Genomic DNA, 15,157 nt, shown 5'->3' on the forward strand with positions numbered 1-15,157 from the left:
CAGGGCAATTTTGCTGTATTATTTCTTGAAAACTGAAGTCTAGTCTCTTTTCCTGGTCATGACTTTCAGGTAGCCCAATAATTTTTAAATTATCTCTTCTGGATCTGTTTTCAAAATCAGTTGTTTTTCCAATAAGATATTTCATATTTTCTTCTAATTTTAAGTATAGTTTTATTTCTTCCTAAGTTCTTGCAAAGTCATCAGCTTCCTTTAGTTCCATTCTGCACTTGAAGGAGTTATTTTCTTCAGAGAGATTTTTATCTCCTTTTCCAGCTGGCCAATTCTGCTTTTTAAGGCAGTATTCTTCTAATTTACCTTTTGTGTTGTTTTTTCCATTTGGCCTAAACTAGATTTTAATATGTTATTTTCTTCAGTATTTTTTTGTATTTCTTTTTACCAAGTTGTTGACTTAGTTTTCATGATTTATCTGTATCACTCTCATTTCTCCTCCCAGTTTTTCCTTTACCTCCCTTAATTGCTTTTCAAAGTCTTTTTTGAACTCCTCCATATCTTGAGTCCATTTTCTATTTCTCTTAGAGGTTTGGGATACAGAAGCTTCAATTTTGTCACCATCTGAGTTTGTATTTTGATCCTCCATGGGACCAAATTAATTTTCTGTGGTCAGAGTGTTCTTTTTCTATTATTTGCTCATTTCCTCAGCCTATGACAGACTTACTGCTCTTCCAAGGCTAATGTAGGGTTTTGGGGAGAACTCACAGGGAGCTTAAGTCCTCCAAGGTCTTATGAGAGTCTCTGACTACTCTCTTGCCTGTGTTCAGACCCTCCCTCTACCCTGGAGTTGTGAGGATGGTCCTTGCTCAGCTATGGTGGTGTTGTGGGGGCCCAAACTACAACTTGGATTTGAGTGTAGGCAAACATTTGAGTCCTGCCCAGGAAGAGCAGAGAGACCTCTGCAGTCTCCCCTGACTCCCTTACTGTCTAATGGATTGAGATCTCTGGATATGCCAGGTGGCTCTGCCAACTCCCCCCTGTAGGTTCTCACCCCAGGGCTACTCTGAAGTCTGCTCTGCATTCACTGTGGTGTGGCAGAGTTCTCTCACCACCCCTTTGGGCTGTCCCTGATAATCCCTGGGCTAAGAGGTCTGGAAACTACCCCCTCTTTTAGGGACCCAGGCCCCTGGCCCAACTGTGTTGCAATATGGCTCTGCTGCAGCTATGCTGCATCTTTTTTTCAAACCCCAGTCCTGGTGGAACACACCCTTCCTGTGGAACTTCCAAGTTGTCTTGGACTGGGAAATTGTATCACTCAGTCTTTCTGTGGATTCTTCCCCTCTAAATTGTGACTAGAGTCATAATTTGACAGCTTTTGGATTTGAGGTGGGGAATGAGTTTCTGGGAATTTCTGCCTTCACACTGCCATCTTGGCCCCACCCCCTGATTCTCTTAAGTTCTATATGAGATGAATGAAAACCCTGAGAGACATAATTTCTGGGCAATTAATAATCATTTTATTAATTTGGCCACCCAAGTAATCAATCATTGAAGATCATTGATTTCTCTTGATAACCAAAATTGCCAAAGAAGATCCTGAAATGTCTTAACTGAAATCCCTTCTGAAAAGGTACTCCCTATCAAGTGAAAAATCAACTCTATTGGAGGACATTTAATGAGGTAGGCTAAAAGTCTTCAGCTACATGCTGAGAAGATGATGTGATCATGAGAGTCAGCAACCTCAAGATGCCTGGACAAGGAGGAGTTTCATCTTTGATCTCTCTAATTAGTTTTCCCCCATGAACTGAGTTACCTTAAACTCTAATGAAGGGGATCAAGGACAGGGGGTTCTTCATCCAAGTAAAATCTCTCCCAGACAGGAGTTTATTTTTACCCTAAATAAAGTTGGGTCTCCCATTAGGGTTCCACCCAACTAATGAGCATTGCCTTTAGGGCTAGGAGAAAAAAATCTCATCATTTGGTCATTTCTTTCAGAGGATGACTGACCTTTTCAGGAGATAAGATTTTGTTGGAAATAAGGAAAAAAAGGTGGATCACAAATTAATAATTTTTTATTAATATAAATTATAACATTAATTTACCTCATCTAAGTATATTATATATCTGCAAAAAGTGATAGTTTTTGTTACCTTGTTGTCTATTTTTATTACTTCAATTTCTTTTTCTTGTCTCATTGCTATAGCTAGCATTTCTAGTACAATATTGAATAATAGTGATTATAGACATTTTCCCTTCATTCCTGATCTCACTAGAAAGATTTCTAGTTTATTATCCCTATTATATAAGTTTGCTGTAGGTTTTATATAGATATTAGTCATCATTTTATGAATAGCTTGATTTATTCCTATACTTTCTAGTGTTTTTAATAGGCCTGAATGTACTTTGTCAAATGTCTTTTCTGCATATATTGATATAATCATATAATTTGTATTGCATTTGTCATTGAGATGGTTAATTGTGCTAATAATTTTCCTAAAATTGAATCATTCTCGCATTCCTGGTATCAACCCTATCTGGTCATATCCTTGAGATATATTGTTGTAATCACTTTGCTAGTATTTTATTTAAAATTTTTTAGAAAAAAAAAATTGAAGGAAGAACAATAAAAATGTTTTGAAGGTCAACTGTACATACATACAAACATATGGAGGCAGATAAATGATCTGAAGATTTTGTGGATATTGAATTTAAAAAATTTAATATCTTTCAGTGATAGCTAATATATGTAATAAATGACTTCAGATTATATTCTTAAGAGTTTATATCCCTGAAAAAGAAATTATGATACTCCTACATTATATTTTCTGTTTTCTAGGTATCAATAAATCCTTTCAATGACATTATGAGTTAGGTAAAATAAAAGTAATATTTTCCCTTCATTTTATAGATGACAGAATTTAACATCAAAAAGGTTATGATAGTTGCTTTAATGTATTTGAAATGATGCTGGATTTGAAGCCAAATATCAATTGTGACACCAGTTGTGTGAATTATTTAAATTCTCTGGTTCTCTATTTTACCATATGCAAAATGCTGGATCAAAATGCTTCTTTTTATTGCTCTCCAAACAGGGTTATTCTAAGAATAAAAATGGGGCATTGTATGGTAAGAGTTTGATCTAAAACAGAAACAGTAGACCAATTTTAGTTACCATTTGGTTCACCCATATGCAAGCTCATGAGGGGCAGACCCAGTGACGCCCATATGACTCTAGAATCCAATAAAAACTACGTTTGTAATGTTGAAAGCCTTTTGCAATCTGGATCCATTCTAAACTCTCTAGTCTCATATATTGCTTCCCAGCACATGATCTATGATCCAGTCCAATTGGATCTTTTACTTTTACTTTTACAAACAATATTGCATTTTTTATCTTTGTGTCTTTGATCAGACTATCCTCTGTGTCCCATATCTACCACCCATTCCTGGAAAGCATTTTATTCTCACCTCTGCCTCTTATTGAAGATAATCCTCTTTTGGGAGTGGGAAAGGATTTCTCTCTGCCAGAATTACCTTGTAATTCCTTTGTATATATTTTGTATCTCTTTGTTTTTATATGCGTGTATTTCCTTTTTATGGGATGTGTGTGTGTGTGTGTGTGTGTGTGTGTGTGTGTGTGTGTATATCTGTGTCTGTGACTATGTAGACTCAGATATTGGTGGTAGAGGAATGTAGGAGAGTTCACTACAGCCCAAGTCTTTTCTTTTACCCTTCTTTCATCCTTGTCTTTTGGGTTATTATCATCCTTTTTGGACCATAGAACCCAGAACGAGCAGAGAATTCCCATGGACATCTGCTGAGGTCATTACATAATTGGAATATCATCTCTCTATTCCTGAAAACTCTGCTTCTCAATGCAGCTGAAGCTCTCACTAGCCTTTTTGGCATGTATATAATGATGATTCATACTGAGTTTGAAGTCCATGAATACCCCTATATCTTTTTTTCAGAATGGCTACGATCCAGCCATTCTTCCCATTTTACATACTTGTGAAGTCACTATTTGTATCTAAAGAAAAGACTTCATATTTCTCCCCAACTAATTTCATCTTTGAGATTCAGCCCAACACTGGCCTGTCAAGATTCATCATCTTGTGTGTTAGTTACCTTTCTCAACTTCATGTTGTTTGCAAATTTAATGAATGCTCCATCTAGGCCTTAATCCAAGTTATTGACAAATATATTACATAAGCAGAAAACCAAGTATAGATATCTGAGGAATTCAATGGTCACATTGATAATGAACCATTAAAAATGACTTTGAGTCCAATAAATTCTGAATACATCTAACTTCATCATTTATTCTTTTTCTCTCTTTCTTTTCCATAAGAAAAAAATGATATACTTTATCAAGACCTTGATAAAATTCAACAGACAACCCACAATATGATCTTATTTGTGAATTTTTCAAAGTGTGATATGATCCATTCTTTCTGAAATTGGGTTTGGTCAGTTGGGCTCTTTAAAATCCCTGCTTGCCCTTTAAAACTACATCTACCATCTTTTTAATGATCCATTTGAGAATGGAATCAAAGTGAAGCCCATTGATCTATAGTTTTTTAGTCTCTATTTTCTTCCTTTTTTGCAAGACCAGAATATTTACCTTTCTTTAATCATGTGGCATCTTATCTATTTTCCAAGATCTTTCATGTTTTGTGGTAGACCTAGATGGATTCCTGAGTTCTTTTGTCATTCTACGTCTCATGTTTACCCAATGTGGGCTAGGAATTTGCAGAAGAAACCCAAGTTGGGGATGTCTTGGGTGGGGAATGAATTTTCTTTCAGGTCCTGATAGTCTATAATACCTGTGTCTTTCACATCAATGAGAAAATGAGGCAAGGCAGAGGACACTGATTTGACAGCATGAGTTTTGTGAGTGAATGTTGAAAGGTTATAGGCAGAGAAAACCATTGACTCTTGAGGGATTAGATGTACTTAATGATTGACATACCTGGGAGATGGCATGAGCAGGCTGGCTATGCATAAATGGAATTGATATTTACAGGCAACAAGCTCTGTCAGAGTTAACATTGTGGCACTAGGGCTGTAAAAATGGTCCAGGTTTTTCTTTTTTTTTTTTTAAGGATCACAGAATCAGGGCAGTCAGGGCAGTGTTTGACCTCTGGTCAATAAGGGAATCTACTAAGCTAATTCCTGAGTTCTTAGACATGTTACTGAATTCATTCAAGCTGATTAAATAGTCAATGATTGGGATGTTCTCCTCTCATTCAACCCTTTCACTAAATCCTATCTTGCTTTGATTTTCTTTTGAAACTATTTGATTTTATCTTTCTTTGAATTCTCAGTGTTTAATCTATTTTTGATAGAGTGGATGCTTAATGGATGTCAATTTCTGATTGATTGATTGAAAAAGATTAAAACAAAGGATATTAAAAAAAGAGGAAATTGTGGATTTTCCAAGAGGTGAAGGAAAAGTAAAAAGCTAAAATATTCTTTAAATTATTTCAATTGAAGATTTTCATTCCAAGGGCTAAAGGAATTTGCAAATTTGACCTGGGAAACTTTACACACACACACACACACACACACACACACACACACACACACACACACACACAAACACTTCTTTTTTTTTTTTGTAAGGCAATTGAGATTAAGTTATTTGCTCTGAGTTACATTGCTGGTGAGTGTCAAGTGTCTGAGGTCACATTTGAACTCAAGCCTTCCTGACTCCAGAACAAATGCCACATCTACCGTACTACCTAGCTGCTCCTATCCACAAATAATTTTAAAGAAATTATGAAGAAGGGGCAGGTAGGTGGCACAGTGGATAGAGTTCTGACTCTGGAGTCAAGGAGTACCTAATTTCAAATCCCTCCTCAGACATTTAATAATTACTTAGCTGTGTGGCCTTGGGCAAGCCACTTAACCCCATTGCCTTAAAAAAACTAAAAAAAAAATGAAGTAAAGGAGAGGAGCCAGAAAGCAGAGAGGAAGGAACATATGTAGGAATTTGTAATGATGAGACCATAAAAATTGGATTAGTGAGGGTCATCTGTATGCAGAATGGAGGAAGAAGGGGGAGAAACTGAATAGAAACAACTCAATAATGAATGAAAAGGCTTGAGTTAAAATGTTTGAATGCTGGACTTTGAGTGAGGAAGACCTGTGTTCAAATTTTGCCTCAGATACTTATTAGTTGAGGGATCCTGAGCAAGTCATTTAACATTTCTTAGTTTTAGTATGCTCATCTGTAAAATGGGAGTAATAATAACTCCTAACTTACAAGGTTGTTATGAGGATCAAATAATAAATCACACTTTGCAAGTTTTTAGGTTGTATAGGACTGTTTTAAAATAAAGGTAATCAGTTAAAAGGAGATACATTTAATGTTGAAAGAGGGAAGAGAAGCATGAATGGGACCTTACAAGGTAAGAATAAACAGAATTTGGGGACTGATTGGATGTGGAGGGTGAAGAATAAATACAAGTCAAAGATGACTGCAAGTCAGAGTTGGACTAGGCAGGAGAATTGTGGTAATAGTAAGTGCTTCTAATAGTAAGGTGCTAAGGGGTAAGCAGAAGTCATTTGAGGGGAAGATAGGAAGTTGTTTTTTTTTTCCACACACAGAATTTTTGTGTGAAAGAAGAAATCTGGGAAAAGATGGCAAATAGGCCAGTACAAATTCAGGACTAGAATTTTGGTGTGAGATTCTGATGGGAGCAGTTCAGAAAGAGATGATAGTTAAGCCATGGGAATTGATGAGAGCTTCAAGGGACAGAGAAGAGGTCTGAGGATAGACCCTTGAGAAGTATCCTAGTTTACTCAGTGGAAAGAGATCAAATAGGTGGAATTAGACCAGGAAACAAGAGTTTCCTAGATAGTAAGGTGGGGCAGGAATTTTCAAAGTGGGTAACTTGTTTCAGTAAGATCAGGGAGTATAAAGACTAAGAAAAGATAAAGGCAATGGTGGGGGTCATTGGTGACCTTTGAGATCACTATCTCTATAAAAATATTGGTAAGGGAGTGGAGACTGCAAGATAAAATGCTTTTTTGACAGTCAAAGAGAGGCAATAAATATAGAATTTTAGTTCAGGCAGCAGCTGGATCAAATGAATAAAGAAAAAGGATAATGGAGTGAGCAAGGTTCTAGAAAAGATGGGTAAGGGTAGAATTAAAACCATATGCCCCTAAAGGATTAGTTTTAGACATGAGAAATGACACCACTTAATCTAAGGCATAGTAAAGGAAGCTCTCTCTCTCTCTCTCTCTCTCTCTCTCTCTCTCTCTCTCTGTGTTTATATGTGTAGACAAGACAATAGCTATTCAGGAGCTATTCCTGATTGTCTGGATTCTCAGAAATGCATATGACAAAGTCAGGTACTGAGAATAAATTTCAGAAGGATTGAAGAGTCTTGGAATAATGATTGGGTTTTAGAAAAGACTGGTTTCTATATATTTAGTTGTGAGATGGAATGAAAGAACTGAAAGGAAGTAGAGACAGATCTCTAAAGGCATTCAGATGGCATAGTGACTAGAATATTGAATTTGGAGTTAGAATCCTGCTTCAGACACTTAATCAATATAGAAGCCATTCCTGTTCAACCTTTAAAATATATGATTTATAGATAAAAATTATGTGTGTGTGTGTGTGTGTGTGTGTGTGTGTGTGTGTGTGTGTGTATCATCTTAAGATGACCCAAAGCTGAAAGGAGGGAGAATAAATATAGGAAGCAGTGGAAAGAGCACTTAATCAATGCAAAATGCTGCTGAATCAGTAGTCAAAAGGATTGGGTTTAGATATTATCTCGTCTCTTGTTATTTGTTCTTCATTTGCAAAAATGACCAATGAAGTCAGGATGGTATTGTTATGAATTTCAAAAGAATTAGATTTAATTGAGGCAGGGCTTGGCAAAGTCATCAGTTTTACTCTCTCCTTCAGAGGCATCTGGATCTAGTGATAAAATATAAGTTAGAATGGCTGGAGATGCCCATGGATGCAGTGGAAGACCTTGGTCTTTTTTTTTTTTTTGCAAGGCGATAAGGTTAAGTGATTTGGCCAAGGTTGCACAGCTAGGTTATTATTGTCTGAGGTCAGCTTTGAACTCAGGTCATCTTGACTCCAGGGCTGGTGCTCTATCCACTGTACCACCTAGCTGCCCCTAGACCTTGGTCTTTTTAAGCTAAGTATTTCCCAGGTCTCAATATGACAGAAGTAAAGCTCATTTAGTGATTAAGGCTAGAGAAGAAATGAGGCAAAGAATGACCTCTTTTAAATGGTCTTAAAAAAATCTGGATCTACTATCTACTTCCCAAATGATCTGGAGAAAGTAACTTCTATTTTCTAGCCCTAAGTTTCTTCACTTAGAAAACAACCTCTATGATTATTTTATCCTAATTTCATAGAAAGCACAAGTAGTATTAAAATTATTTTGATAGGCTAGGAAAACAAGAAAATTTTAAAGAAAATAAATACAAAGTCTTTCATTTAGATTAAAAAATTTTGACTGCATAAATTCTGCATGATAAAGACCCAGTCTGGTGGCAGTTCATATAAGGATGGAAGAAAAGATCTCATGGTTGCAGTGGATTACAACTTTAATTTTAGTAGCTTTCATTGTGAGAAAACTGTTAAAATGTGCTCTCAGAATAATAGACTTTTCTTGGATTAATAGCAATACCTACATCAAGAATACAACAAATAACATGCCCAATATATTCTTGTTTTGGGCTCCACATTCTATTAAGGTCACTCATGAGCAAAACTTTGTCTTGGGTAAAATATTAAAGAACTTGAAAACCATAAAAGTTAAGGAACAGTTGAAACTTTCATGAAAGCTAAGAAGACTGGGATGGAAGCAGCATGAGCACAGGCCTATTCAGGGTCCCAGACTATAAAGAAAGGCTCCTCTGTGGAATTGATAATAACCTTGCTAGCTTTATTGTTAGAAAGTATTCATTATAAGCACATTATCTTGAGGATATAGGAGGAGAGAGGATGGAAAGCAAGAAAAGGTATCTATTACCCTTGGGTTTGAGATATAGGATTTGGCAGCTACTGACTAGAAATAATCATAAGTCACAGACATGTACAATCAATGGAGACTAGATCAAGATAATCAGATAATGATTGAAGGCAATGACAAGTATGTGCCACTAGAATAACAGAGGGTCTCTCCTGGCTGGAGATTAGTCTTCATGAGTAGAGGTCTTTGCTAATGTATTAAAATGAGAATAAAAACAATGGCATGGGATTGATATCCCAACATATGGGAGTGACATTGAGAGGAGTGAAATAGCAGCAATACTTACGTCCATCATAAGCATGAGAGAAGAGTGAGATCTGATTTACTGAATATGAAGTCCTAAAATCAGAATGAAAGTGAAGATTTTATTTGAAGGGGTACCAGCAGAAGAGGAAGCAGACTTATCTTGTGTTACTCAAGAAGATAATACTTGTTATTTATTGAAATTTATAAGGAGGCATCCTTCAACTCAAAATAAATCAAAATTTAACAAATTAAGTACCAACTATATATAAAGATTCATTAGAAGAATTTTTTTGTTAATTAGAACTTCCCCAAAATAAAATGTGTTGCCTTAGGAAATAGTGAACTTCTTGTCACTAAGGCTATTCATTCAAAAGTTAGATGACTGTCTGTGAGTTATACTATCAAAGAAATATCCTGAGAGTCTTATCCTTCCAACATTTTTTCCCTCTTTTTTGAAAGAGGTCATTCTTGGCCTCTTCACCTCATCTTCTCTTACCTAATCTTAGTGACTGAATGGGCATTGCCTCAATCAAACTGTGAACTGAGAAATATCTAGCTTTAAATAAACAAGGTTTCCCACTGCATCCATGGCCATCTCTAGTTATCCTGATCCATATCTGGTCCCTGGACCCAGATGGTTCCAGTGGAGAAAATGTGGTTGGTGACTTGGAACAGCACCCCCTCATTCAAATCCAATTCATGGCATTACCTTCCTGATATCATGGTCTTCTTTGAGAGTGAAGGACATAACAACTAGAATCTAACATTTAAGAGGCCATTTTGTCTGATTCATACAGAATAAGAATTTTCTCTGAAATATAAAAGATCATTATCCAACTATATTTTCAAGACCTCTAGGGACAGAGAACTCATTTTCTCCCTAGGTAACCCATTCTGCCTTAGGATTATGGTTACTAAGTGTTGAAGTCCCCTTCTATCATTCCTGAATCCAACATTGCACCATTTTCATACTTTAATTTTAGTGGATCCATGGGATTCAAGCATTAAAAACCTATTCTCTCCTCTCTATGGTGGACCTTCAAATACTTGAGCATATCTTTCATGTCCATTTCAATTCCTCTCTTTATTAAGCTAAGCTTTTTAATTAATTAAATGATATAATATTGGTAAAATATATTTGCAAATTTAAGAGCACTATAAAAATATTAGTTAGAAATATTATTAGAACATACTTCTGAAACTATCTCTCATCTTGGTCACTCTTCTCTGGATTATTTATCTTTCCAAGTTCTTTCCTAAAATATTCTACTTAGGACTGAATATACTATTCTAGATGTGACCCCATCAAGGAAGAATAAAGTACAGCTAAAATATCCTTTGTGTTGTATACACTATGCATTTTCTAATTTGTTGACTCAAAGAGTTTATATTCCACTAAGGCTCTTAAAAACCATCACTAAAGATCGCTTTTAAACAAATTGCCATCTTTTATTGTTGGTGAGTCATTTCAGTTATGTTCAACTCTTTGTGAACCCATCTGGGGTTTTCTTGGTATAGATAGTATAGTGGAGTGACATTTACTTATCTAGTTCATTTTACAGATGAGGAAAAACTAAGGCAAATAGGGTTAAGTGACTTACTCAAGGTCATGCAACTAGTAAATGTCTGAGGTCAGATTTGAACTCAGGAAGAATCTGACCTGACACTTCATCTGTTCCATGTTTCTGCACAAATTGCTATCTAGCTACACTTGAACTGATGCTCATTCAGTGCATTTTGCTGTCCCTGCCAACTTTGTGTTATTGCAAATTTGACAAGTATGCCATCATTATCTTTGTTCAAGTTAATGATAATATGTGTACATATAAACACACATATGCATAAAACACACAGAAACATGTATATGTATATATACATAAAACATATGATTTGTGATCTACATATATATGTGCATATTCACTCATATATACATACCCCAAATATAATATATACATACATACATTTGTTATATATACATAAATACAGATGTATATATGTATACATCATAGATCCAGGGGGTAGATTCCTGGAGCATTGCACCGAAGGTCCCCTAAGACATTGTTCTGATTCAATGATCACAATCATTTGAATCAATTATTTGACTCAAAATTTATATCATTGTATGTTATATAGAACACATTATGTTCAAAAGAAAAGCAGAAGGCACAAAAAATGCCCCTGCCAACTTCAAATCCTATGATTTTTAAACCTGTCTCTTTCTATGGTCCTATGCATTGACATCAGTGATTGTAGCAATGTCTTTCACTGTCTTCTGTGATTGCTCATATAATTATCCAAATAATTAGGTATTCAAAAGTCTTTTGCTACATTGACACTTTTGCATTACTAACAAAAACAGGTGAAATATTGTTAGCCTATTTTAGAAATTCCAATTTTGTCACTGAATGTTGTTAATCAATTTTATACCATTTAATTCTTCTCTGCATCCACTCTGATCACTCTCCTACAGCTCTGATCTCCTCAACCCTTTTACAAATTTTCTTCATTTATAAGAATGCCTATTAATAATTCTGAGTGCTTATTGAAGCATACATTTTCATTTTATTTTCCCTTTTTTGCAATGTGGTTAATCTGAAATATGTTTTACATGGTTTCACATATATAATGGGTATCATATTGCTTGCTTTCTAAATGGATCACGGAGGGATAGGAGGGAGACAATTTGGAACTCAAAATTTAAAAAAATAAAGATTATAAATTATTTTTTCAAAAGAATGTAGTTCATAGAGTGGTCATGAGGTCTGCTCATCCATCCCTTACCTCTTATTTATAGTCAAACTACCACAGTAATTATAAAGTACTAAATGGTACTATGTGGGCGATAAGTGCAAAAGGAATTCATGAAAAGATTTCATTATAGACTGGGGTCCATGGAAAATACTTCATGGAGGGGTAGGATCGGAACTGGGATATGGAGATTGGGTTGGATGTCCAGAGGAATAAGGGAAGAGGGAGGATATTCTATGTAGGCTTGAATAATGGTATAATGGGAACAAATATGTTATGTATTAGGAACAATAGGGACAGACTTAAATGAAGAAGGCATTGTGTTTGTTGTTCAGTCATTTTCAGTTATATCTGACTCTCTGGAACACCATTTGGAGTTTTCTTGGCAGAGATCTTAAAGTGGTTTGCCATTTCCCTTCTCCAGTTCATTTTACAGATGAGGAAACCGAGGCAAAAAAAGTTAAAGTGAATTGCCCAGCTAATAAGTGTCAGAGATCAGAATTGAATTTAGAAAGGTGAATCTTCCTGATCCAGTCCTGGAACTCTACCCATTGTACTGCCTATGTTTGTTGGTGGATAGTAGAAAATGCTGTTGCCTAGATTATAGATGGATTTAAAGAATAGATTGACCTCAAAGTAATTGAGTCTATTTTGTTCCTAATTTACTAGCGATGCTGTTTTCCTCTTCTATCTTTGGATTTGACTCTCCCTTGCATGTAATAATCACATGCTCACATGTTTGTCAGGGCTCTATAACTAGAGAATCATGTGCTGTTTATGCAACATTTATGAGTGGCTCTGGGAGGGAGTCTGGTTGTGGTATGTGGTCATCCCTAAAGACCAGTTGTTTAAAAGCAAAAACATCTTGCTTGACTTTAAAAACATTATTATTTTGAGGGGCATATTTCTAATGTGGCCTTTTAAAATTTGTTCCAACAGATTGCTTTTCTTTTTTCATATATGTGTGTGTGTACATACACACTCACATATATGTTTTCAAAATGAACTTTATTTTTCTGTGTTGGCAGAAATTACTTTGTGGTGACTGGGGAACAAAACTGCAAGTATGAGGCAGATTTTAAACATTTAGAATCCTTGACCAAACGGTTCATGTAAACTACATCTTCTGCCTTTCCAGGAAATTCTTGGCCCTTAGCAAATGAGACAAACCTGTTTTCATACTCAATCAGATCTTTGCAGCTGATTACACTCAGTCTTTACTTCCTCTGGCTGTGTGATTATGATGTTTAATCCTTCATATATTTATTTTGACCTTGATTATGAAGGAGTTTTCACGGGAGATATAGGAAGCATTCCTTTCTTTTACCAGATTCCTCAGATTCCTCTCCACCTTACCTATCCAAGCTCTACCCCAACTGCCCTGTTTCCTCCCCAATCCTGGGCTCCCTCTCCATTCTCCTCTACTCCCCCATGGCCATATTGGATGCTTCTCTGAAAAACTGTGAGCCCAAATCAGCCTGAGGCATATATCTACTATATTATATGCGCAACCAAGTTTCCAAATTAAACACAAAGTTGTTTTCACTTAGCCAGGTTTTTTTTTTTTCTTTCCAATTCAGGCATGACCTAAAATGCTGGATTTAGGCAAGCTGACTTCTAGTGCTGGTTCTGATACTTGTCAGTTATGCGGCCTTGAAGAAGTCATCTCTCTGGGTTTCAGGTCACCTTTTACAAAATGAAGGAGTTGTGTTAGCTTTTGTATTATTTTAACATGTTTACCTGCCCTATATTGAAGTACATTTGAAAGAGGAGACTTGATGTTTTGCTGGGGAACCCAGGTGTCAGCTCAGAAGGAATAAAGCAACCAGGAAAAGCATGATGCCTATGCCCCAGGAGAGTAAAAGAACTATGAGAGTAGGATGATTCTGTTTTCTGGTTCACAGCCCCTATTGCAGAGCATCTTCAGGGACCAGAACCCTACAAAGTGTGAGGGAGGTGGGGTATATGATGCAAGTCCTCCTACCTGGAGTCAAAGAATCAGAGTCTCAGAGGTGGAAGGAATTTAACTAGTCACCTAATCCAATCCATATCTTGAATCAGAAATACTATACTTCAAATCTGGCATCAGAAACTTATTAGTTCTGTGAATCTGGGCAAGTCACTTAAATTCTGTTTTCCTCACTTTCTTCATCTGTAAAATGGATCTAATAATAGAACTTAATTTTCAGGGTTGTTGTGAGGGATAAATGAGGTAATATATGTAAAGCATTTAACATAGTGCCTGGTATATATTAGCCAATATGCATTTCTCCTCCTCCTCCTCCTCCTCAGTTGTGTCCAACTCTTTGTGATCCCATTTGGGGTCACACCTAGCTGACTTTAAAAGTCTCTGGTTTCAGTTAATGAGTTGGAAACCCAGAGAAATCCTGCTTGTGTGTGCCTAAGTAAGAACAGGGCTTACCAAGAAAAAGATTGCTCTCAAGTTCTATTTATTCTTTGTTTGTCAATAACTTTATTGATTTGTCCCCTTTTCTCCTAGTTATGGAAAAAAATGGTTGAAAGATAGTCTTTATCTTCAAGATTTTTTTATCATTCCTATATGGAAAGACATTGAATATATCTCATGTAATTTATGTTGAAGCAGGCAGGGTGTTGGCAGTGTGCCTTTTTATACTAGGTATTCAATAAATACTGACATGAATAAATGAATGCAAACCAGATCTAGTTACTTCTTTTATTCCTACAATGGATGCATTTTTGGTTTAAGAGAATTGCCCCTTAGATTTTATGGATTGGTTACACAGACCACTTTTGAATTTCTCCTCTCATTTACATTAAGTAGACCTAGGAAAGTATTTCAAATAATTTTCTTAAAATGTTTGTCTTTACTGACTCACTCCAACCTGTTCATTTTATTATTTCCTCTTCTAATTTTAAGGTGGAAGCTTTTTTTTTAACTTTAAACTTTAAATAATTCTCATTTCCTAAGTAGCAAATTGCCAAAGCTGTATGGAAGGTACATGAATATTAAAGTACAAACTTTAGAAATGGGTGAGAACCTCAGAACTCTCAATTAGATAATGTGCCTCTAAACCTAAATCAGATTTATATGACAATTCCTTTGGGTTGATTCTGCTATGACTACCATTCCATGAGCCAAATGTATGACACACAAAGGACTTACAGACTGATAAGGGAGGAGGAAAGAGTTGGGAAACAACAGTAATTTCTGGGGCAATGAT

This window comes from Macrotis lagotis, chromosome 4 (assembly GCF_037893015.1).
Source record: "Macrotis lagotis isolate mMagLag1 chromosome 4, bilby.v1.9.chrom.fasta, whole genome shotgun sequence".
Taxonomy (NCBI): domain Eukaryota; kingdom Metazoa; phylum Chordata; class Mammalia; order Peramelemorphia; family Peramelidae; genus Macrotis; species Macrotis lagotis.